The sequence below is a fragment of the Camelus ferus genome, chromosome 20 (genome assembly GCF_009834535.1).
Source record: "Camelus ferus isolate YT-003-E chromosome 20, BCGSAC_Cfer_1.0, whole genome shotgun sequence".
Classification (NCBI taxonomy): domain Eukaryota; kingdom Metazoa; phylum Chordata; class Mammalia; order Artiodactyla; family Camelidae; genus Camelus; species Camelus ferus.
The window spans coordinates 9,984,269-10,010,523 of record NC_045715.1 but is presented as its reverse complement, the minus strand read 5'-3'; the positions used below and the strand labels follow the sequence as shown (position 1 = coordinate 10,010,523).

Below are 26,255 nucleotides of genomic sequence, written 5' to 3'. Positions count from 1 at the left end.
GTCTTGTCTTTTTTCACACCTTTACATATAAAATAATTTTGAAAAATTCTAGGTCAATTTATCCAGAACTAACATAAAGATGCCAGAAATAAATAGCAGCTGTTTAACCATGTACAACAACATGGCGCAACTGTTCAGGACAGGAGGCAAAGATGAGTTATGCTGATGGGCTGTGAGGTGGCAACATTATTTGTGCCTTTTTTTCTTTTTTTTTTTTTTAGTCATCAGCATTGAGTTCTCCTTTACCCACTCCTTTTAAATGATTCTACTGAAAAATGCCATACAGCTCAATTCATTCATTTTCCTTAATTTCCCTTAAAATGAAACACCAGAACTGTAATTTGTGAATCATATTTCATCATTCATGACAATCGCTGCATGGAGTTACGGTGGGTGAAATCGCTGAGCGTCTGTGTGGCTGTTACTGTAGGAAGGAGGACCGTTTTGGCGATGGGAAAATGTGTTGATCAAGAGCAATTCATAGCATCACAGATTCCATACAGAAATGTGGGTCTGGAGGGAGATTTATTTTTATCCTGAAGCAGCTCTCAATTTCCGATGACAACAATGAAGACTATTGACCTCGATGTTCAAAACAGTAGCTTAATCCACCCAGTTGGGTGAAGGCCATGGTAGTTGGATAAAAAGGGAACTCCTCAGCATGGTGGCTCCAGTTCCAGTGGGAAATGCCTCTGTTGGTCAGCTGACCGGCATGCATGCTGAGTAGTCAGGGCCGTGTGATTCTTGACACATTAACCTAAGATGCTGATGGTGTGGTTGAGGGTCACCAAGAATTCGTTCCCTTATTCAGAAGAACAAGTAGTATTTGTGAGCCAACCCAGCTTGCTAAGTGTTTCAAAAACATAGGATATATTTCATTTCATCTCCCAACAACTTTAAGAGGTGGATATTATTATTGCAATATTATAAGAGAAGGAAAGGCCCACAGATGTGAGAGTCTCTTGCCAAAGTAATTCAACTAATGAATAGCTCCACCAGGCTTGATCTCAGGTCATTGGCTTCCAAGTTCATTGTTATCTTCTTCAGATTACTCCGCTTCTCAGTTGCTGCGTAGATAAAAGATACTCTTATGGACGGATGGTAGGCTCAGAGGCAGCCAGCAGATGTAAACATAATTAACTTAGCAGGCATGAGGAAGTATAGGGTCAGTGATCTTTTGGTCAACAAGTAGTCTGTGTCTGATCCTAGAATTTCTATAAAAAGTCTGAGATCTTGGTGGCAGCTTGTCCAAACCTCTCGCTAGGGGTTCCCCAACGTTTGGCCTTCCCCAGCTTCTGCCACTCACTGGTGCACCAAAAACCTTTGCCCCCATTGTAGTTTGGGAGACTTCCTTGTCAGGCAGGGATCTTTACAGAGCATGCATTTCAGATCCTGACTTCGCTGTGTAGACAACCATGAGGTTGGCTGGCTCAAAGTCTCCTTTTCAGAGCTTTAGTTTCTCCTCCTTCTTCCTCCTGTGACTCTGCTCTCACATAGTAGTAGAAACTGTGAACGTTACGAGTGAAAACATGAGCCACTACTCACAGAGAAGTCCTTTCTGCAACATCTCTGGTACGACATCAGATTCTCCCCTCAGCCCCTGAACCTGTGTCTCTTCTGTGAATCTGTGTTGTGTCTCTTCCCTGTCTCTCATTAGCTGAGGGGGCTTTGTCAGCCCATGTCATTTCTCGGAGCCTTGCTGAAAAGTAGCCAAGCTTGTGGGTGTCATGTGAGAGTGAACTGGAATGGTGTAGATGACTGGAAACTCAAATGCTCCTCAGACTGAAGATACCAACTACCCTACAGACACTCACTCCCCACTGAGTTGCCTAAAATAGATAAAGATGAAGTAACAAAAGAATCTGAAATTACTTGAGGAATTATAATTCCAGTGATAGTGGAAATTCCTGCCCTGGCGGAATAGGGAATCTCTCTTCTTTGCTCCCACAGTATCTTGTTATCTCCCTTCCTTTCAGAACTTAACAACTGAACTGTGAGTGTGTTTACATGTCTGTTTTCCCTACTCAAGAACAAGGAATCAGTCGTAGTCATCTTTTTATCCACAGTGCTTAACATTCAACTTGGCACACAACAAGCACTCAATAAATGTTTAATAATAATATGGGTAATATTTACTAAGCATTTACTCTGTGCCACATTTTAAACGCCTTACAGACAGGCATACCCTGGAGATATTGTGGGTTCAGTTCCAGACCACAGCAATAAACTGGATCACACTTTTTTTTTTTGGTTTCCCAGTGCACATAAAAGTTATGTTTACACTATACTATAGTCTATTAAGTGTGCCATTGCATTATGTCTGTAAAAACAATGTGCATTCCTTAATTAAAAAATGCTTTTGCTAAAAAATGCTACTCATCGTCTGAGCCTTGAGCAAATCGTTATCTTTTTGCAGTAGTCACATCAAAAATCACTGATCACAGATCACCATCACAAATATAATACTAATGAAAAAGTTTGAAATACTGTGTGAATTACCAAAATTTGATACAGAGACTCAGAGTGAGAAACTGCTTTTGGAAAAATGTCACCAACAGACTTCTAGGCACAGGATTGCCACAAACTTTCACTTAAAAATAAAGCACAATATTTACGAAGAACAATAAAGCAAAGTGCAATAAATGAGGTACATCTGTATATTAATTCATTTGATTCTCACAACAATAAAATTATCCTCATTTTATTAATGAGGAAACTGAAGTTCAGGGATATTAAATAATCTGCTTAAAGTCATGCAGCCCCACGGGTGGTGGACCTGGGCTGTGAACCCAGATTTTCTGACTTGAGACCTCTCTTAACCACTGTGCTTTCCTGCCTTTAAGACGTTAATACTCATTGCAGAAAACTTGGACAATAAAGGAAAACATAGCCGAGAGAAAAGAGATTATTTCCTTTATTATTTTATTTATAATCTTAATCCCACCATCTAGATGTAACAACACTTGGCGTTCCTCCTTATTCTGTGGGTGGTATTTTGTATAGCTAAGTTTATACTGTAAATAAATGTATAACTATTTTTAACTTTTATTATATCATAGTCATTTTACTGATAAAAATATCCTTACATTAATGGGTGGGTCATTATTTACCAAGCTTTCTCCCATATCGGGCACTCTATTTTCCCTCTCTGTTTTAGAGGATTCTGTAACATTTTTTGTGCATACATTTTTTTGTATGGATTGTATTTTTGTGTGGTTCACAGAAAAAAGGCATTCTTGAGGTTTTGGATACATACTGCCAAATTGCTTGCTACAAAGATGGTACTAATTTATACCCCCACCAGCAGGACCTGAGCCGGCCTTAGACATTGGAGAGGTTTTGAAAATGGAAAATACAGAGACATGAAGATTCTGAGTAAGGAGGAGACAGCCCAGGAAACAGCGAGTTGCCTACTTCAAAGTGTTAAGCGTGACTGGCCTTTAACACTCCTGCTCTTTCCCCACTTAGACGAAATGGCATGAAACAAAAGCTGCCCAAAGAGGAAGTGGAATGCTATTGTCTTAGGCTGCACCTCCATTGTCTAAGGATTTGAATGGCTTGTTCTTGCTAAGTGTGGCAGGTCATTAGGCCCTAGTTTGTCAGCAGGATGATGACATGCCTTAAATTTCACTAAAGAATAATGAAACACATTTCAAAGGCAAAGCAACCCATCCAGACACTACTCTTAGAATTGTACGTGCATGCACATGCGCGTGCATGTCTGTGTGTATGCGGGATGGTGTGGGGGGGGTCAGCTTGAGAATGGTTGTTGTTAAGAAAAATCAACTGATCAAAGGAATCGACGTTGCCATTTTTGCGGGTTTTCCGAGCTTGTTTTGTTAGGCTTGGCACACTGCGGTGAATTTAGAGCACCACGCTGAGGCCTTTTCATTAATACCTGGGAGGCTGTCTCTAGCCCGTGGTGCTTCAGTAGAGGAATTAGAAATGTGTAACTCACCCAGTGTCTAACTTTGTATCTTGTAAGATCCCAGTTTTAATTATCCAAGAAAAGCGTTTACTTTTCTCTGCCTTTGTCTTGTGCTCTGAGTGGGTCTCTTGTCTTCCGCACCCCACCGCCGCCCCCGCCCTTTCTCCTGCCTCCTCTTTATCTTCTCTTTAACTCTCTAGCAATTATGTCTTGACTGCAGGGCAGTCATATTTCCATTCAGGGGCTCCGCTTTTATTGTTTGTCTTCTCAATAGCTATACTCACCTGTTTATATCTGTTGGCTATTTTTTTTTTTTAATCTCAGAGACCAAGTGTTCTTTGCTTACCTTGGGTAGTAAAAACAAAATGACCTCTCTTAGTGTCAGAAAAGCAGACCTGGCCACAGTGGGAATGCCACCCATGGAATCTACAGATTATTTATGCTAAAAAATTGCATCCTTTAACAAAAAGAATAAGAATCCCCTGGAGAGAACTGGTAGCATTTTCCTTGGGCTTGTGGAAACTTTCATTTTGGCAGAGAGCATTGTAATTAACACTGTGGATTTTGGAATCAGATAAACCTAAATCGGAGGGCTAGCTCCACTTAAGAGCTTATGAATTTGGCAGTGGTCTCAGTTGATTTGTCTGTGAAATGGGTATAATAACATTTAGCCCCATAGGGTGGCTGGAAGGATTAAATGAGATAAATCATATAGACCATTCAGAGCATAGCCTGTCCTGTGTGCTCCGCAAATGTCGACTGCAATTATTTTAATAATTATTCTTAACACCACCATTATTTGTTTGACTCATAAAATTTCTCATTGCTCCATCCTATAGTAAGAACTCTTTTTTTTCTTTTTCTACTTGTAGCCTTGATTTGACTGATACCCTTGACAGATGAAAGGGAAGGGACATCCTTTCCTAGCAATCAGTTACTACTGTGATGAGAATTGAACATTTGATGTATTTTTCCTCTTTTTGCAGTTGTTTGAGAAACAGCTGTCTGTTTCCATGGCTCGCCCAGTAGTGTTTGATTATGGGGTTAACTGATCCCTAGATGGATAGGGGAGACCATGGAGACATGGGAGAAAATATTTATGAGGAAGAAAGCATCGCAGGCATAAATATGTATCTAGCTTGTAATAGAATCGTTCAAACCAGTGCTTTGCCTCGCCACCTGGTTGCCTGGCTGATACATTTACACTCTTACATACTCTCTCCTAGGGTGCATACTATAAAAACAATAAAATATTAATACTAAAAAAGGGCCTTCCTGAAGATGCGGCATGTTATGACAAGTTGTAGGGCATTAACAGCAATTCTGTGAAATGTAATTTGAGGCATCTGTTTTCAAAAGAGCCTGCCCCAAATCTATGGCATGCTTGATTCAAATCGGCTGCTGTGGTCTTATGTGTCTCCTTGAATTTTTTCTTTCATTGCTCGAGTTCGCTTGCACAATTTTTTCCTTTCCTTTCCTCACATGATCAATTTCCCACTTGCACAAAGCATCAGATCTCTCAAACCCTGGTTTCTCAATACTTAGCAAAGCTTTCTGTCTTTCTATTCTGTAATTCTGTGGGGTGGGGTGAAAAGCAAGAGGCCTTTAAAGCCGGCAAGTAATTTTCTGCTGGTTTCTTTATCCCCTGAAATTAAGACCTTAATTCTTAGTTCTTATGGGTCTTGCACTATTTTAATAAATTGATAACCCACCCACTAGGGCTTTCTTCTCTTGGAATGAGCTGAGTACAGGACAGTAAACTCATTTGATTATGGAACCCAGAGCCCTGGGTTAGGTATCTGATTTCCATGCAAGTAACCCACCTTCTGCCATCACAGGCTACAGAAACACTGGTTAGCAGCAGGTGGAGAGAGTCTGAATGGGTCCCATAAGTCATCCTTCCTCATGGGCCACCCCAACCCCCGAAAGGGAGGACTGAAAAATGCTTGACCTTAGGTAGTGGAGAAATGAGTCCATTTTTATATGTAGCCTCTTAGTGGGATGGAAATAATTATCATTTGCATACATTTGTTTGCTGCTAAGTTTTGAATACTTGGTGGTAGGGGTGGTAGGTGGGTGGGAGGTGCCATTCATCTTGTGGGTGAGAAACTCTGGGGAAGATGAGCTGATGGGTCAGGCTGTGTGCAGAGAGAAGACCGATCAGACTTAGTACTCACACAGCTTGGTCTGGTAGGAGAGGGCACAAATGCTCTGCGTAAAGAGGAAACAGGTTTGGGGGATTAGCTGCTGCTCATTATTTGATGGTAAGAGGTGGGGAGTTTGGAGAGAGACTATTGAAAATAGTATATTATCTAACCTTTACTGAGTGATGACTATGTCTCAGGGACTGTTCTAAATGCTTCCTATGTGTTGACTCATTGACTGTTCACATCCATGATAGGTGTTACTGTACTTGTGTGTGTGTGTGGAGGTGAAATTCACATACCATAAAATTAAGCATTTTAAAGTGAACAATTCAGTGACACTCAGTCCACTCACAGTGTTGTACAGCCGCTGCCTCCGTCCAGTTGCACAAGTCTAATACTTGCCTCCATCTTCAAACGCATTCTTCCCGTGTGTCTTCATGTTGCCTTTCCTTTCATTTGCATGTGGAGGACCGCATCTCTCTGGCTGGGCACAGAGACGTCTCTGTCTCTGTGTCCAAATTTCCCCTTTTTATAAGGACCCCAGTCATATATGGCATTAGCCCCACTCTAATAACATTGCTTTAACTTGATTACTTCTATAAAAACTCTCTTTCCAAATAAGGTCATATTCTGAGGTACTTGGGGTTAGGACTTCAATATATCTTTTTGAGGGAACACAGCTCAACCTATGTATAATACCTGGTAAGCAGTTACTGCTCATTCCTCTGCTCCAGCCCCTGGCAGCTCCCAGTCTCCTTCCTGTTTCTGTGGATTTACCTACTCGGGCATTTCTTATGCATGAAATCGTACAATCTGTAAACTTTCGGGTCTGGCTTCTTTTACATAGCTTAATGCTTTTGAGGTCCATCCATGATGTAGCCTGTATCAATACTTATTTCCTTTTATGGGTGAATAATATTATGCTTGTTTTTCATCTAAAGAAACTGAGGCACATAAAGGTTCCAATAAATTCATAATAATAAATAAACAAATGCATAAATGCATCCAAGATGGCACAAGGAGGAGCTATCAAAGGTGGAAACTGGACCCAGAAGGCTACTTGAAAAGCCTGTGTGTCCTTAAGGAGCATTGCCTCTAAGGAGCACAGAGGAAGATGAGCACTAGAAAGAGAGTGGACCAGTAGCCAGGAGAGGAAGATGGCAGGCATGACCTTCTGAACAGCAGGAAGGTGTACAAGGGCCTCTTAAGAATGGTGCCTCGGATTCAGTTTCAAGTTGTTTCCTATTCTGTGCTGTGCAGACACTTTCTCCATTCTTCCCAAACCTTCAATAAACTCTTCCTCACTTTACTCTTTGGTATTAAGTATGCTTTGAGGATATAATGAAAGGTAGCATCCAGAGTGGAGACGGGAATTTAGATTAAAAGATGACCTGCAAAATGTAAGCCCAGGACATTTTACAAATACATGGATGTCTGACTAAGCCATTTTATTGAAGTATTAAGGGAAAGTGGGCTCCCCATGGGGCTGCAGGATTTAAAGACAGCCTCCATAGCTTTGTGCAATTATCTTGATAGGCTTTGACATATCAAAAGTAAGCCTCACCACCACATCACATCCTTTCAGCCTCCTCTTGGATGAGTGGACAGTAACGTGGTATGTGCCACGAGAGAAGGTGTATGAATTGTTCCTGTGTCAGGTCAGTTCCAGAACAGCTCAGAAGTTTTAAAAATGGCAAGGGTCAGTTTGCCAAGCCAGAGAGATGTGGTTCTCCACATGCAAATGAATCCTGGATCTGAGGACTTCGAGGAGCAAAGGCAGTGGTGTGCTAGGGCTACTGTAACAAGTACCACAGAGTCAGTGGCTTCAAAGGATAGAAATTTAACCTCTCACAGTTCTGGAGGCCAGGCAAGGTATCTTGCTGGCAAGATTGCTTCCTTCTGGAGGGATCTGAGGGAAAGCCTGATCCCCTCAGACACTAGCGACCAGGGACTATTAACTCCTTCTAATCTAAGTGGTGAGGGGTGGGAGAATCACAGCCATCCCTTGGTATCTACAGGGGATTGTTTCCAGGACCCCCAGATACCAAAATCTGCAGATGCTCAAATCCTTTACATAAAATGGGATAGTGATTGCATATAACCTACGCACATCTTCCTGTATACTTTAAATCATCTCTAGATTACCTAGTACAATGTAAATACTAAGTAAGTAACTGCAAATTCAATGCAGATACTATGTAAATATTTACCAGAGTGCAGCAAGTTCAAGTTTTGCTTTTTGGAAGTTTCTGGATTTTTTTTTTCCTGAATATTTTTGATCAGTGGTTAGTTGAATTTTGGATGTAAAACCTGTGGATGCAGAAGGGTGACCACATTCAACTGCTGCTGCCCCTGCTGGCAGCTTGGGCTACAAGCCTCGCTGGCGAGACCCTGGGGCCACCAGGATGTAGAGTCATTGCAGTCAGAAGGACGCGTGAGATGTGTGTGGTCGGGTGGATGTGAAATGTGTGCTGGAAACAGAGTTGACTCCACCACGGAGTGTAGATAGAATGGTCTGAATGCTCTTGCAGTTACTGCCTCAGTGGCTTGTCATCTGTTGCTTTGTGTAAATCTATATATTTTTATCTTGTGATAATACTGTCTTTTTCTTGTTTTATTCTTATTTTTTAAAGCCCAGCAGTATTGAGCTTTAAAAAAAAAAGTTCACGTTTAACAGAAAACTCAGTACTAAATATCCTTTGCTCAAGAATACTGATGAATGTGAAACTTGCACAAATGCTTGTTAACCTTTGCTGTATGCTCTGGGGGCTGTGGTAATATCACTGACCACAGGTAAACCCAGAGGACAAACTCTTATGAAAAAGCATCACCATCTATTTTAAAAATTAGTAATAACTATTCTGAGACAAATATGCCTGGTGACGACGATTTCACACGTGCAGTCCTCTTTTTATGTCACTCTGGGAAGTATGACTTTTCAGTTAGGTAACATGATGAGTTTTCCAAGTTAATTTTGCTTAATTTTGATTTCTTTTTTTTGTGTGTGTGTGAATGGAAAAAGTGAAGGGATATTTATTAATGGTATGGCTCCACTGGCAAAAGAATGTCACAAACAGTTAAATGATGCCATTTATGTCAGCTTTTTCAAGAGAAAGCCAGTTAATTTAAATAATGGTTTGGTTTTTTTTTTTCCAATCCAATTCATGGACTCAAAGTAAAGCTTTTGAAAGTTCATTCTGTCAAAGATATGTAACATCTGACATTATTGTAGTTCATCACTTCATCTAAAAACAATTCAGCAAGGAAGATGGTGGTGGTACTACAAATACAGATTTGGGTGGAACAGAGCATCCTGGGCAAAACAGTGTTATTACTAAATTAGGAAATCGTGGAGCAGCAATGTATTTGGAATTAGATGTAGTGCATTCATAGTTCAAAACTGCATCCAAACAAGCTGTGATAGTCTACCAACAAAATAGAAGCCATAGTTGACAGACATTATAAATATTTTTATTTATACACAGAGAAACTGAGCTACAAAATATTTGTGATAGAGATGATGTTGAATTCAAAAGTGCTCAGCCTGGCAGTATGTGCTTTTTTTTTCTCCTCTGCACGTTCTTAGATTTTAGAAATGTTTGAGCCTTTGAAGTGCTACTTTGTAAATCAACTCAAGTGTAATACAATACATACTGACTTTTTACTTAAAATTTTTTTTTTAACAAATGAGTCCTCTAAATTTTGTTTGCATTTTGTTTAAAATCAGTTGGTAGTCTTTAATCAAGTATTCAAGGAACGGTGAGCCAAAAGAGTTCAGCTCTGGAAGCTTTTAGGAAAATGTAATTATTGAAAACAGAATTTGTACCTACAAAATCGAAGAAGGATTTGAAGAAATTAAATAATTTAAATTAGGGAGTAAATAATTATACATTGAAATATCTTACTGATGGGAAAAATATTTTGATGGAGCTTTTATATTTAACTGGATGAGTTCATATCCTGTATTGGAATGGAGTAAAATGGTGAGGGTCTGTGATTTTGCAGCATCTAAATTTGGCAAAACATTTTTAAAAATCATAAATAGAGACAACTTACCTGATGAGTTCTGTCTCATAAAATATTTGCCACAGTTTCCCTGAATGACAAAAGGATGGCACCTGTGAAACAATTTGGACTGAAGTGATAACACATTTCAATAAGAAAAAAAATCAGAATTAAGAATATTTTCCGTTTATCAGGATTACTCCTTCATTTACAAGTATCTCAGCACCCGTAGAAAGAATATTTTCTTAATTAAAAATTCTGTGGTCATCATGGTCATTCTCTCCCTTGCCTTCCAAGACCGCCTGCACTGTGTCTGTGAAGAGTGTATCTACCTTTACTTTAACCACTGCCCCCACCACCCCCATGAACATCTCTCTAAATAAATCTACTTCTACTAAAAAAAATTTTTTTTGGTCAATTAAGAATCAATTGACGGTATCAACAATTTTAAGTCTATAAACTGTGAAATGCAATTTTGAAAAAGATTGCAGGCAATTTTATGAAAAATAGAAATATATATATTAAAAATACATTCTTTAGAAAAATACCTGTTACATGGCATTTGGTAAAGATAGAACTCCAGACTGGTTACAGTAAATGTCTATGAAATAAGAATACCATTCTGCTTATGTTATTTTTAGCTGTTTAGACTGCTCAATCTAATTTTAAATGTTTAGCTTTCATGGATACTAATTGTTTTTTGTTTTTAGATACGATTTTATTTTTGAAAACAATTTTTGACTGGAACTGTTTTATAGGTCTACTATCATAATAAAACCAACCTGTCAATCCATGAGTGCGTACTTAAAAACTATTTTTCTGTCTTTCATTTTCAAAATTGTCTCCAGTATAGATAATGAATTATATAGTTATATAGTTAAAGCAGATGCCTATTTGAGTGTTTTTTTTTTTTTTTTTCAAATCTTACTGCCTCATTTAAGACTTTGGACGATGATCCAGTCTTCCTTTCATTTCCAGCTTCCTGGAGGCCAGCAAGAGAAGAGTGCCCCCTAATTCCTTGACTAGGAAATAGATGCACGTTGGGTGTTTGGTGATTGCACTCACTTCTTCCCCGGCTCACGCTGACTTCTCTTTCCCCACAGCACAGCCGTGCGACACAGTGACTTCCCCCTCTTACCCGGGGAGCTCTACATTGAGTAAGTAAGCATTTAAAAATTGTTTATTTTACTTTGGTAGTTATATTTGCCCTCATTATGTATCTTTAACAAATCGTTTTATTGTTTATTTACATTACAGTGTATAGTTCCTTTCCAAGTAGAAGGAAAATATAATTCTTTTCCAGTATTGTAGCATACTGCACACAAGCGTATTCACTAATGAGTTTATTAAGAGTCAAATAATTAGGTAATTAGTGTTTTAAATGCCTTATATCCTGCAGAAATCCACAGTGTGTCGTTTTATAGGCGATGAAGGAATACATGTGATGGAGGGAACACCTTATTATTTTTCCCTTTAATGTCATAGAATATGGGCTTCTGCTGTCCACACATCCCCCACCCAGTGGAGTTTCAGATACAGATTAGATTCAGATAACAAGGGCCACCTGTATATGTTGAATGACATTATTTTTTCCAGCTTTATTGAGATATAACTGACATATAGCCCTATATAAGCTTAAGGTGTATAACATGTTGATTTGCTACCCTTATACATTGCAAAATGGTTGCCACCATTGTGCTAGCTAACACCTCCATCACACTGAGTGACTGTTTAAAATGCCAGGCACTCTTTTAGCCCTGGGGGCTCAGCAGTGAGTGAACACACAGTCTTTGTCCTTACAGACCTTACCTTTGGTAGGGGGAGAAGGACACAAAAAATAAACAAACAATGTAAACCACATCAGGCGGAGATGCGGGTTAAAGAGACAAATAACCCAGGCTAGGGGGACACAGACAGATGAGAGAGGTGCTATTTTATTTCTCAGAGAAACGGTTCAGTGGAGAGACTGAAGTGAGGTGTTGAAGCAAGCCATTCAGATACCTGGGGGAAGGGCAGCCGGGCCAGGGTGGCGCCAGGGGGATGCCTGGTGTGCTGGGGGGAGGGCGGGGGACCAGAGAGGAGAGGGATTGGGGGTGGGGGAGATCTTGGAGGGCCTTGGAGGTCAGGGTAAGGGCTTTGGATTTTACTCTCAGTGAGATGGGAAGCCCCTGAAAGTTTTGAACAGAGGAATAAATATCACTTACATTTGCAAAGGATCATTCTGGCTACAGTGTGGAAAAAATACTGTGTGTGTGCGTGTGTGTGTGCATGTATGTGTGCACGTGATGGGGAACAGAAGGGTAGAAACCAGTAAGAAGCCTCCTGCAGTGGTCCAGACAACACACGGTGAAGGCTTAGACTCAGGTAGTCGCACTGGGAGTGGTAAGAAACAGTGGATTCCAAATACATTTTGCTGGCATAGCTGACATGATTTGTGATGAATTGGAGGTGGGAGAAACTTGAAACCTTTTGGCCTCGGATATTAGAAAGGAAGGAGTTGCCATCTGCTGAGCAGGGGAAGATTGAGAGAAGCAGGTTTGGGTGAGGTGGAGTGGGGGAGTCATAAGTTCATCTTCCAATGCATTAAATTGGACATGTGTCTCAGGCATCCCAGTGGAAATGTAGAGGATGATTACTTATCTCCCTGTGCCTGGTTCCTTCATCAGTAGATTGGAGCTGTTAATAATACCTGCCTACGCCACGAGAGGACTGCTGTGAGGATTGACTTACCAGGTGAAAGTACTTTGCCAGAGCTCATGGTAACCATCAAATGTTATTGTCATGAATGTCCGTGATCAGTTTACATTTGCTGAGAAAATTCATACAAAAAGGAAATACCACATACTTGAATGCAATATTGTCCATCCCTAGAGTCATAGAATAAGGGCCAGAAGTGCTCTTTAGTACCCACTGATTCCAGCCCTCATCTTACGGATGAGAAGACTGATGGATGCCCAGGGACCAGGCAGGCTCATTGCGAGCCTGGAATCCAGGGCCGCTGCCCCTACACCCCAAGATCCTTCCATTACGTAGTACTTCCCATGGAACATTTTCCCCCACAGGGTCTCAGTTTTAAAGGGTGTTTGCTAAAAACCCAAGATGACTTAATGTTTAGCAAGGCTTCTTAGAGGTTTAACCTTCAGAAAGCAGGGAGGCCCCAGGAGAAGGCATGGGGGTGAGGGGTGAGGGTCACATCACGCCTCGTTGAGAAGTGTGAGATGTGGGAGGAGTGATTCAGCTTGTTATAACCTCCAGGGAACCAGGCCTCAGCATCCAGCCCTGCAGGGAAGGCTCTCTTCTTTTGTAAAAAGATCACATGATCCAGCTTCCTCGGCCACATGGGCCTGTTCAGCCAGAGGGACCAGAGGGCAAGATAGATGTATCTGGAAAAGTCAGTGCCCCTGAGAGTTTCCTTTTCTTCCTGTCTCACCACGTCTCCTCTTGCCCTCCATCCTCCAACTTCCAGGTTAATGCTGCTCAGAAATTACATATGTCTGATCTTTTCCATTCATCTTGAGATTGTGATTAATGCATAATTTATTCTTGAGCCCTTTTGAGGGTCTGAAGTTTCTGCAGAAGGGCTTTGTGGCAGGCCTGGAAATGAGCACGTCAGCTCCTCTTCCATTAAGGCCCGCAGCAGCTGTGAGTGCTGGGAAGTTGAGGGCCGGTGTATTCCCAGGGCTTTCTGACTCTTCCCAAAGTGGGGACTGAACCAAAGGAAACAACCAGCCTCTCCCTTGGCCCAAGGGAGCATGCACTCAGCAGATCATGCTGATGATCAAGAGAGGCTTCCTCCCTCCAGAAGCTCTAAGCTCCGCCTTGTGGTTCAGCCCTGCACCTCTTCGGGGTTGGAGGTGCAGGAAGCAGGTGCCTCAGGCTGTCCAGATGGAGCACGAGGCCGGTGGGGCTGGACCCGCTCAGAGCCTGCACTGCAGCTTCCCTGCCCGGCATCCGTTCTCCCCTCTCCATTGGTTACAGATGCCAATTTTGTTTGCAGTAGGAAAGTTACAAATTCCTAATGAACCAATGAAATGGAGAAGAAGCCTACTGAATGGGGCTTCTGGGAGAGCTGTTGCTTTTCTGATGAAAAAAAGAAAAAGCACAGGGTCTGGAGTAGGAATTTTGATCACAAAACTGAAAGTCCCTGACTAAGGATGGCAAACTGGGAGACACAAGGAGCTTGGGACTCGGCTGTCACTGAGGGTGTGCAGTACCAGTTCCTCTCTTGGCCCTCTTGTTAGGAGAGAAAACCCATCCCCTTCTGACAGTGATGGATGATATTTGGCAGTTTGGTTCATGCCACTGAGAGTAGTCCCAACGGCTGCCTGCGTCTCTGAGCTTCAGGTGGCAGCTCGGCTCTGATACTCACCTGCTGTATAGCCTTAGGGACAGCGCATGAACTCTTTGAGCCTCAGTCTCCCCATTGCTAAGACAAGGACAGTATATCTTCCCTGTCCATGGGGTTTGCGACAATTCCGGGGACTTCTGTAAGCGTGACACTGCCCTGCCCCTTTTGGGGATGGGGGAGCTGGACGTTTGACAGGGCAGGGGAGGAAGGAAGGAGCATTTGGAGGGGGAGAGAGTTGACTCTCAGAGGGAAGGAACCGACCAAGAGGTAGACAGTCTTGGAGGACAGATCAACCGAGCCCAACCACCAGAAGGCAGAACCAAAAGGTGTGAATTTGCTGGAAGCAAGGCCGGCTCCATTGAGCTTCCTCAGGGGTTTCCTGCGGAGGCAGGAAACCCGAGCCTGCGTGGGGGTGGGCGGGGTGCGCGCGAGAGGCTGCGGCTTGGGGAAGAGGGGCCCTGGGATGCAGGTGGGTCCTCATACTTCCGTCATGAGCTTGACCTTGGGCTGTGGTAGGTCAGGGAGTGATCTTTTAAAAATGGAAGTCGAACTTTTCACTCCCCTGTTTTAAAAACCCTTCACTGCTTCTAGGCACGTACCCAGGAGGAGGACAGCTAGGGAGGCTGGGGTTCTTTTTGTGGTAACGAGAAGGCTCCCAAACTGAATGTGGTGACGGATACAAAACTACGTGAATATACAAGAAGACATTGAATGATACAGTTTAAATGGATGAGTTGCGTGGTATTTGAATCTTAGCTCAATGAAGTGTTAAAAAAAAAAAAAGTAGTGCTTTGTTGGTTCCTCCTTGCCGACAGGATGCAGGCCCTTCTGGAATTGGTCCTCTTGCCCCAGAGCATCCTTACCTCCCACCAAGGGAACTGTTGTACCTGCCTGCGGTGCTGTGTGGCGCTGCGCCCCGGGGTGGTGGCGCTCATTCGTCCCTCTTCCTTGTCTGGTGGAGTTCTTGCTCTGGCCCTGCAAAATGGAGTGCTGTTACTGAGTGCCTCCTGTGGCTCTAGCACCTGCTGTATGTCAGGCACAGAACCAGGCTCCGTAAATATACTTCCTCATTCCATCTGTTAATGAAATCCATGCGTGTGTTAGATAGGGTCAGTAGCATTAACTTCTGTGACAGACTACCTTCAAATCTCAGTGGGTTAACACAGATGGTTATATTTTGTTCATATTACAGACAATGTGGTGTGTGTGTGTGTGTGTGTGTGTGTGTGTGTGTGTGTGTGTGTGTGTGTGTGTTGGGCTGGGGAGCTCTGCTCTTTGTAGTCTCTGAGGGACCCAGGACCCTTCATCTAGTGGCTTCAATTCCTGTAGGGCCTCTGAGTCCTTTGCTGGGTTTTTGCATCCAACTGGCTAACGAGGGAGAGACAATACAGGAAAGACTGTGAGACAGGTTTCAGAGGCCAGTCCTGGAAGTGACATTCAATCCTCCTACCCACCTTCCGTTAGCCAGAGCTCACTCCTCTGGGCACTGCAGAGGATGCTGGGAGATGTCTAGTTGTGTGCCCAGAGAGGCAATGAGCTAGATTTGGTGAGGACAGCATTATACCTGTCACATAGAGATGGTTATTATTGCCACTGTTTTACTGATTAGCTAATTTTAGCCATCTCATAGCCAAACAGTGAGCTTTTCCCTAAGAGAAAGCTTGTCTCTGCTGTTCTGAAATCCCCCATGCCTTGCACAGCGTCTGACACGGAGTACTCAGCACATCTCTCTTGTGCTGGATGAAATTGGAGAAGCTAAAGTTTGGAGCTCAGTGATGAGTGATTCCTAAATACGTCCTCACTTCTATGCGACGTTCTGGCTTTCTACTTTCTCCACCAGCCCTTCCCCTCTATTGGAAGGGTGACAGTGGAATCCTGGCTCCCACCCAAGGCTGTTGTTGCCTAGTGAGATTCTTCCTTGCCATGTGGGCAGCCCAGGGTCCTTTGGAATGCTGCCTTTTTGAATTTCATCAATGGGATAAGACAAATCTAATGATGCAGAAATACAAGGGAAGTCGGATGGAAGAGAAGGAGGGATGACTCTGTTGAACCTGGTATTTCTATCCTTCTCCTTAAGGAGGAGGAATTGGTGGTTATGCAAAAGCAGAGGATTATTGATTTATGATGAACAACTTGTTCAAGAGGGATATGTTTCCCCCCTCATGCTGGGCAAGCTCCAGCCCAGGTTCAAGTGCTGGTCCTGGTGGGCGTCACCCTCGCCCTCTCTTTCCTTTGCCATCTGCTGAATGTGATGAATGGCCCTTCAGGGACATTCCACCCTCTTCCTCCTCCTGGGTCCTTCCACTGGGATTTCATGTTGTTCCCGACCCAAACCCTCAACTCAGCAACATCGAAATGGCTACTTCTTTCTTTTTCTTGTGTCTCCTTTTTCTTTTCCTAGTGATCTAATCACTGATATCATGGTGGGTATCTGAGAATGGAGACAAATGAAGGAGAGAGGGGTAAAGGGCTACCGGTGGGGCAGAAAAAGGCCCCAGAGAACAGAAATCATCAAAAACAAAGACTGGAGAGACGGCTTAAAGAGCTTCATCATTATTAATTTAGGAAGCTTAAAGAGGGTTGGCGACAAGAAAAGGGCAGTGAAAAAAATCCCAGTGATAAGCCTGCCAAGCACACGAAGGTTGTCCAGCCCTCCGAGAGCCAGGGTGAGCGTAGGCCTCTCACTTCCTTTGTTCTCCCCACCGGGACCCGGGGGTGCTTGTGCCGCCAGCAGGCCCTGCAAAGCGGACAGCGGCAGGCGGGCCTGCAGCAGGGGCCCAGCCCTGTGGGTTGCTGGCAGGGTCTGGGGAGGCTCAGTAGTGCTGGGCGGTACCGTGGGCACGTCTCATCGAGTGTGGAGGCTGTTTGACCGTGGTCTGGCCTGGACATTGACCAGCAGACTGGAAGTCACCTACCATGCTGAATCAGGGTGGGGGCAGGCTCCCCCTGTGCCAAGCCTTGCCCGTTTAGTAAAGTTGCTGCATTGTTGGGGTGGACCAGGGGTTTTAGGAGAGGGGTGGGGCCTGCTGAGACAGGGTGGGAGACGGGTCAACCAGGATGCAGTATTTCAGCCTCCTAGCGACGAGCCCAGCTGACCTGGTGCGCTCCAGCTGAACTCCTGCCTTGGAGCGTCACGCCCATGATTGCACTGCTGTGGGATTGAGCTACGTTTGAGCCACCGCATAGCACTGGATCTCTTTGATGGAATCCGTCGTTGGCTCTGTTGGAGAAAGTTAATCAGGCATTGTAGCTGACCGCTTCCGAGAGTGCCAGTTTCAAGCAACACCGCTCTGACTTTCCCAAATGCGTTTTTCCTTGGAGGCCTCCTCCTGCCCTCCATGCAGTCCTCTTTGGTCTCTTTCCCTCTGGGGGCTCGTGCTCTCAATTCCTTGGGCAGGTTCCGTGTATTTTAATCAAAGGCAAGGAGCAGGCAGCTCATGGGTTGTCATTAGGATGATGGGATGTGAAATGACCACTGGATTGTTTTCATTTCTCCAAGACAGCAGCCTGGTGTTCTGCGTTGTCAGCTCATTAGAGGATGTCACCGAGAAATGCAAAATAGTCCAACTCCAGCGCCATTGGCTTCCAATTCCCTCAGCACAGGACATCAGAGCTGGGGCATGCTAATCTGATTTCAGCACTTGGGCAGTGGAGTTTTTTATTGGGCTCACTCAGAGGTGGCTGCAGGGCTTAAAAAAAAATTCCGGCCCTTTTTTTTTTTTTTGCAGACAGCAGGTGTGTTTCCACAATCTTAATATATGTCCACAAGATATCTACCTATATCCATACCCGTATCTTTATCTCTGCCATTTCCTACCTTGTTCTGGAAAGGACTTAAGGCTCAACCTGGTATGTTTCCGCTTAAACCTGAGATAGGTAGTGCTGAGATATTAAACTTTTTAAGAAAAGAGACATTAGGAGATAGTAATTCCCTTCATAAAAGAATTCTTGATGAAACAAATGACCTACCTTCTGACTTTTCAATATAATTTAAGCTACCTAAATTTATAATAAAGTGAGAGGCCCTTTATTGTAGCAGAGTATGTTCAGAATTATCTCCCAATGCTTCCCACTCTTTCTCCTAAAATCCCCCGATGCCAGAGGACAAGGGGGTCTCTGCGCCCTGGGGTCTAAAGGTAGTTCAGAGGGACCCGCAGCAAGTAGAAACCTCTTCAAAGTCACATATTCTAAATGTGAGTGGTACTCTGGCATGCTAGTTCACAGTCTGTTTTTTAATATGAAATGTGCTGTACCTGGCCTGTGATGTTAGAGAAGTTCCTCTCATTTGCCTAGACTTTCAGTGAGACTGACGCTCCGTGGGGTCTCCCCTACCCGCCCGCAGCCTCTGCCTGTGCTTGTTTGTGCAGCCGAGAGAAGGGGCCCAGGGAAGCCCTCGCCTTGGAAAACCCGGGGGCCGCAGTTCAGACCAGCTCTGGCATTTCCAGGCCTTCTTGGCCCCAAGATCCAGCCTATTTTATTGCTTTATCCTCATTATCAGGCTTTCGGGGCAGTCTGCTCCATTCCCAGGCCTGCTGATTAAAAGAGAGGATCTGGAAATGGGGGTGGGTGCACTGCCAGCTTTCCAGCATTTTCGTTTGCTTTAAGTTTGAGTTGGGGGAAAACCACTCTCTTGGGTACGCTTGACCCTGGACAACACGAGTTTGAACTGTGCGGATCCACTGATACACGGATTTCTTTCCGTAAACACCTATTACAGTAAGTACTGCAGGATCGGGGGTGGTTGGGTCTACAGATGTGAGACCATGCATACAGAGGGCCGACTGTCAAGTTATATGTGGATTTTCGATTACACAGAGGTTGGCACCCCTAACCCTCACGCTGTTCAGGGGTCAACTGTGTGAGTTTTCCTATGTGTAAAATATAGCTCAGAAAAGTTCATCCTTAGAGAGAAGTAAAATATTATGAGGGCTTATTTATGTCTTAACATACATGAGTCCCCCTAGGACCCAGATGATGATTGCTAAATGCCACTGAAAGAAAGGGACCAGGCTCCTCGGGGCAGTGGCAGACTCCAGTCCGGGAGAGTAAATACACAAGATGACCCTGGAGGATCTTGTTATCCTGAAGTGCAAGCAGACTTTTGAAGATGACAAGGGTGTGTTGTAAAGACTCAGGAACACACCTGAATAAGCTCCAGATGTCCAAAGGCAGACGCTTTAGGCATCAGTAATCACTGCAGTGGTTGGAACACATCCAATACCTTTATACTCTCATGTTTATAAATGATTCTTGTAAGAAGAAAAATCTTATAGGTCATCTTTGGAGGAGTCTAGGAAACTACCTTATTATTTTGAAAACTGGTAAATGAAAGAATCAAACGTTTACTTGCATTTACTATATGAATTCTGTATCAGGGAAACTGAATAGTTGATTAGGAAGTTTGCCTTTATAGCAGTATTAAAAAAAAAACTGAATGACGAAATTAGAAATATAACATTTTGCAATCCCAAATGAATAAATGAATTCAGGCCAGGGTTTCTCAACTTTGGACTCTTGACATTTTGGGACAGATAATTCTTTGTGGTGGGCGACCATCCTGTGCTTGGTAGCAGCCTCCCTGGCATGCACCCCCTAGATTCCAGGAGCATCCCTTCCCCCAGCTGTGATGACCAGAGATGTCTTGAGACACTGCCCCCTGTTCCCTGGGAGGACAAAATCACCCGGGTCAAGAATCACTGCTCTAGGCAATAATCACCAATGGCTGTGATGACATCACTAAAGGAGCCACAGCTAGATTTTATGTGTCTCCTGGTGGATGTTCACTACCGCTTTTGAAATTCTTGCCAAACCAGAACAGAAACAAACTGATCTGAACTAAGTCTCTGTATCTAACTTCCATAGAGATATGAGACACACACACACACAAACTAGCATCACAATGATGCAATCAGCAAAATCCTGGCTGTGTCAAATGCTAAGGACACATAACAAGGTTCATTCAGCAAAAGATCATAAGGAATAAGCAGAGATAGAGGAGGAACCTATAGATTAAAAGAGTATTCTGTCTCTGAGTTGTCAATAAAAAAATAAATTAAATTTTTTTTTAAATAAGAAAAGAGTATTATAACTTAGGGTTGTATCAGCCAGTTACACTGTCAAGCTCTTATTTGTATCACAATTTAAACAAACTTAAAAATTATAAGATTCAATGAGAAAGTTTAATGACATTGAGGAATTATCATTCTTTTTTTTGGAGAGGGGTGTGATAATGGTATTATGGATATGTTTTTAAAACTCCTTCTCATAAGTCATCTTATAGATGAAATAATAGGAAGCCTGGGATTTACTTTAAAATAATCCAGAGAGGGGTGCATAGATGAAATAAAACTGGCCTTGTATTGATCATTGTTGAAGGTGGTTGATGGGGAGGTACCTCAGGTTTGTTGTGCTTTTCATGTTTGACTATCTTCATAATAAAAAGTTTTTTTTTAAGTTAAAAAAAATGCATGAGCCCTCAGGGGAAGTTCCAGCATTAAGAGAAGGTTGCATTGAGTCTGTCCCATGTCGGGGTGCCTCCGGGATCTGACGGGAACACACAGCAGGCAGGCAGGCAATGTGAGTTCCATTCTCTGCCTTGGAGCCTGTGTGTGCATGTGGGTGCTCAGGGCTGAGTGTCCTGAGATGAATAGAAGGGTCAGCCCTGTCCTCATGTTAATTAGCTCTTAATTGTTCTAAGTAGTGGATGAACTGATTCACGATTTTCATAAATTTATTGGCCCTCCAGTTAATGAAGAGCCTAATGCAGTACCTTTTGGCATATATCATTCCTTTGCTCGACTGGCATGTCCTTTTCGCCAAACTACTGAGCTGGGCTGTGGAGGGAATGACAGCTGCTCAAATTTTGGGTTCGAGGAGACTGGTGTGTCCTGTACAGAAGGCGGAGAGGAAAAATGCAGGAATACAGGCTGGAAAGGATAAAAACGTCCAGGTGAATTAATAATGCATATATGCACATTCAGCGTGCACATCTGCTGCCCAGATAATGGTGTTGAAAAGTTAACCTCTGTCCTGTCCCCTCCCTCCTCCAGCCCATCATTCTCCCTCTGCCAGCCCCTCCCTCCTCCAAAGCAGCCAGGCCATCTAATGCTCCTTGCCTTGGGGGGAGGATGTGGCAGAATGGAGAGCAAATGGCCTACCTGCTTTTTGCCGTCTTACACTGTGTCAAGGAACCATGCCCTTAGGGAGAAATGTCAGGAGAGGAGGCAGGCTCCCTACACCCCTCATTCCCCCCAAATCTAGGGAAGGTTTTCCCTGAGGTTAAGGAAACAGTGAAGACAGTGGGTAAGTGATGATCATATGGAGAGGGGCGCCCTGCATCCTACTTCTGGGGGTTGGCTGCAAAGCAAGGCCAGGCTGGTGGCCTCAGCAGACCTTGCGGAGACTTCCATGGCCCTGTGTGACAAGGGGCGGGCCAGGATGATCCCCCTGCCCTTTCCCGGGAAGCACCTGGTGGGCAGTAGTGAAGGTGGTCTCAGTGGACCTCTGGGCCGATGGCTGCCTTAGCGCACCTGCATCCGGGACTGGTGTCGACCCCCTTTACAAGATCTTGCTCCATGTAACTGCTTCACTCAGGGGAAAGGGAGCTCCAGAGTTGACCAAGACCAGGTTTCTGCCCCTCAGGCAGGAGGGGGGCTCCAGTAGGCCCTCTGGGGCGGAGGTTCGTGTGCAGCACAGCAAACACACCCCAGACGAAGGTAGCAGCAATAGCAAGTTGAACATGATCATCTTTCTTTTTTGCCCCTACTTTTTCTCATCAGCACCACACACACACACAGTCTTTTCTTGTGGTGCACATTGTTTCTGGGTGCACACAGAAGGGTCGATTGTCCACAAGCCCCCTGTCTCTTAGGCACTCATGCAAAAAATTGCTTACAAATTCTGAGCTTGTTAGAACTCTGTGGTTGCAGGTGATTAGACCACAGTTTGAAATGGTTGCCACAGAGAGGGCCTCCATGATGAAGTCTGGGATGCAGACCACAATAGTAAGGAGCTGCAGGCAGGCCTGGAGGGCAGCTGGCACTGGCTCTCATCTCTTCTTCCCGCCCCGTCTCCTCTCTCGCTGCAGTCTCCTTTCTCCCCGGCCCCTGGCAGTGTCCGAGTTTGATCCAGAACTGCAGGGTCAAGACCAGGCCTGTGACCCACCCTACACCCACTGAGTCAGGGTCTCTGGAGAAGTGACCTGGGAATCTGAATTTTAAGACTCCTTGTGTAGTTCATTCTTACCCACTCTAAAGCTTGAGGCCCCCTGAATGACAGCTTTAGCCATTGGAAAGAGACCGAAATGATGGTGTCTTTGAAGAAAAATCCTAGGGAAAGGACCTTGTAGGTCTGGCTTGGAACAGGTGCCCTTGTGCCTGGACCTGTCCACTGGATTACGGGGTGAGATCAGGTTACAACACGACCTCTCCTCTGGAAGCACGTGGGTGATGTGAGGAGGGATCCCAGAAGCAGGAGAGCTCTCCAGGGAGAGAGGATGGTGCTGGCTGGCCAAAGCTGCCGACACCTACCCCTCATTTTGGGGCTCCATAGAGAGTGATGATTTGGGTCTCTGTGGTTCCCAACCAGGGGTTCTAGGATTCCTTCCCTAAATGCTTTCTCGCTTGACCTCAGTGACCCTGCGCCCGCTCCATTTCCCTTACACTTCATGACTCCTCATTGGATGCCCACCGTGTTTGTTTCTCTTTCCTCATGTTCTCTGTTCTCTTCAAGCCGGCACAACCCAGCGTTCTTCCCTGAACCCTCCTACTTTTTTACCTTTTTCCTCCGAAAGCATCCCAGTCTCCTGTACGCAGGTGACTGTCAAGAGCTCCACACCCTTCCAGTATCTGAGGGGCTTGTCCTCCTTCTCCTGAAAGCAACTCTGCCCCAGCATGGTGCAGAGAAACCAGAGACTCACGTGGTCCATCTAGCAGGGAAAACTAAAGTCCCAGAAGCTGCCTGGCCTCCAAAGGAGCATAAAGACAATGCAAAGCCTATATTCACATTTTCAAAGATATCAACAAAGGAATCCAACGACAGAGTAAACAGCAAGCAGTTGGTTCTTCTCCTCTTTGATTCTCTATCCCAGCCTCCTCCCAAATTGTTCAGACTCTTACTCTCCAAATTCTAGAAAGCTCTTCATCCCTCTCCTTTATTCTTTACTCTGAATGTTTGTCTGCACCCCCACACCAAAATTTATATATTGAAACCTAATCCCAGTGGTTTGGTGATGGTACTTGGAGGTGGGGCATTTGGGGTCATTAGGTCACAAGGGTGGAGCCCTCATGAATGAGATTAGTGCCCTGATAGAAGAGACCCCCAAGAGCGTCCTCTCCCTTTCTGCCGTGTGAGGTTATAGTGAGAAGATGGACATCTGTGAACTAGGAAGCAGCTTCTTACCAGACACCTAGTCTGCTGGCCCCTTGACCTTGGACTTCTTGGCCTCCGGAAGCATGAGAAATGCATTTCTGTTGTTTGTAAGCTACCTGTATGGTATTTTGTTATAGGGGCCCAAATGACCTAAGGCGGAAACTCTAGATGCTCCTCTTTCTTTCCCAGCTGACACCGTGTTGGTCATCAACTTTTGTAGATCTGATTGCAGAAATGTCTCTTGGCCTTGCTCCTTTTCTCTCCATTGCCACTGCCAAATCCTTGGTTCAGCCCTTCCTCAGGTCTTAGTAGGGCTGTTTCAGAGTCTGTTAGCTGGTGTCCCTGACACTCATCTCTCTCACCTCCAGTCTACCGCTACCATGCTGCTGCTGAGAAGCAGATCTGGTCACTTTTCTCTGTGGTTGACGGTCGTCCATGCCGCCCCTTCCCCATCGTGTCCATGGCTCCCCTTTCCTTGGCGCTCACAGCCCTTCCTATTGTCCTTCCTTCAGGCTGCCTCTCACTCTCCCCAGTGACCCTGTGCACTCAGGCTGGATCACACAGTCTGTTTACTGTTCCTCAACCTTCTGTTCCCTTCCACACTTTGACATTTTTGTTCATGTTGTTTTTATTCCCTGGAATGCATGCCTGCACCTGTCTAGTGGAGCAGCTCCTACCAGTTCATCCAGGTTGAGCCTCCCTGCTGTCTGGAGCCTGAGAACCCTGTCACTGTGTCCCCCCCTAGCCCGGGCTCATCACATGTGCCCTGCACTTCATGCTCAGGAGAGTTTGTCCACACCATTCCTATGTCCCTTGTCACACTCTGTCTTTTCTCTTCCATGGTGAGCTCAGGAGCAGGGCATTAGTCATAGTGGAAAATCTCTGCTAGCTATCGCGCAGAAGTTGTGACATAAATGACGTCTTATCCCCATGGAACAAGGTAGTGTTTGTGCCCCTTCATCTCGCCCCCTCATCATACCACAGTGAGAAGAGTAGAAGGGCTTCTGACTCCTGCTTAAGAGGACTGCAGGGGAAGAACTTCACTCTGATCTCAAGTATCCAGCCTGGCCGCTAGGCTATCTGATAAGACAGTAGAAGGAATTTATTGGTATAAAAAACTCGGTTGAGTCAAATCTGCACACCTGATATTTACTCAGTTGTAAACAAGCCTGCTCCGTGTGAAGACAGAGACTGAGAAAGCAGATGTATTAGTGTATTGTTAGTCGCTTTGTGAAATAAATCACCTTCCCACCTGTTCCTCCTCCCTATTCAGTGCTATAACCCGGAAGGTAGAGGAGACAGTCCTACCAACTCTTGTAGATTCTTTCTCCTAAAACCTCACTAATTTGATGACTTTTCTGCATCTTCCCTGCCAGTGGGCTGCTCAGGTCACTTTCATCTCGCTTCTAGATTATTCTAGACAACTCCCTCTGACTAACACCACGCATCGGCTTAGACAGCACCTCCTTTCAGACCTTCTCTCTGCTCCAAGACTGGGTTAAGTGATTTGCCTGCATGTTCCACTGCATTATCCCATGACTGTCTTAACTCTTCTGTTTCCCCGTCAGACTGCAGGTTATTTTCACTGCCACACATAAGAAGTACTCCATAAATTTTTATTGCACAACAGAATCTACCAAGGTAGGTATCAAAATATTTTGAACACTTACCTTTTTTGATCACGTCTACTAACTGGTGCAAAGCATTTTTATATCCTGGTATGAAAAAACCAGGCTATTGAGAGAAGTAACTGAATTGGATTAGGAAAGAGGTCTTTTCTTTTCATCTTTGCCTTTGGCTTCTCAACACGGATCAGGCTTTGCCTAACCTAACATATGTTGAGAGTTATGTCTCAGTTGAGGGGGCCAGGTGCGTGTACGTACTTTGTCTTTCTCACAAGTTTTCATCAGTTAATTGGGGATAATAATTGGGTCTGCTAGCAAATAGCGCTGTGAAGAGTGGGTTTCCATCTTGAAGGAGTGTGTGTTTCCTTAAGCACCTGGGTTTTCACTGGAAATGTGTCGGTTCCCTGGAAAGACTTAAGCCAGGTCTTCCCAATGGTTTTGAAGTCTCCTGTTCTCCTCATCAATGTGCTTCTGTCAAGCCCTCCATTCACAGAGGCTTCAAGGTGCTCGGAAGAAATGCTCAAGCTTTATATTTTTAAAGAAATAAGGTCAAATGTTTTATTTTTAAATACAAGTCATTCCCAACAGCATGTCTTTTCCTTTCTGTCCACGTGGATGACTTCTAGCAACTTGATTCTGCTTTCAAAGTGAGCGGGAGGAACTCTTACGAGATTTGGAGGGGATGAAGTGGCTTCTTGAAATTAAAAGTCACTTTGAAAGAAAAGACTTCATGAAAAATAGCGCTGGAGACAAAACAGGATTTCTAGAAAGTGATATTTCCATACAGGAAAGTGAAAATCGAGTACTGACTCTCTCCTCTCTTTTAACCGTGG

At 44.3% G+C, this 26,255-nt stretch overlaps 1 long non-coding RNA gene across 4 annotated transcripts in view; it reads left to right on the top strand.

The window, feature by feature from the left end:
* Positions 1–26,255, top strand: part of LOC116658208 — a 271,406-nt gene that overhangs the window by 198,042 nt on the left and 47,109 nt on the right. For all 4 annotated transcript variants that reach the window (XR_004313436.1, XR_004313435.1, XR_004313433.1 and 1 more), the window contains one exon: positions 11,184–11,237. This is a non-coding gene — a long non-coding RNA (uncharacterized LOC116658208). The remainder of the gene's footprint in view (positions 1–11,183; positions 11,238–26,255) is intronic.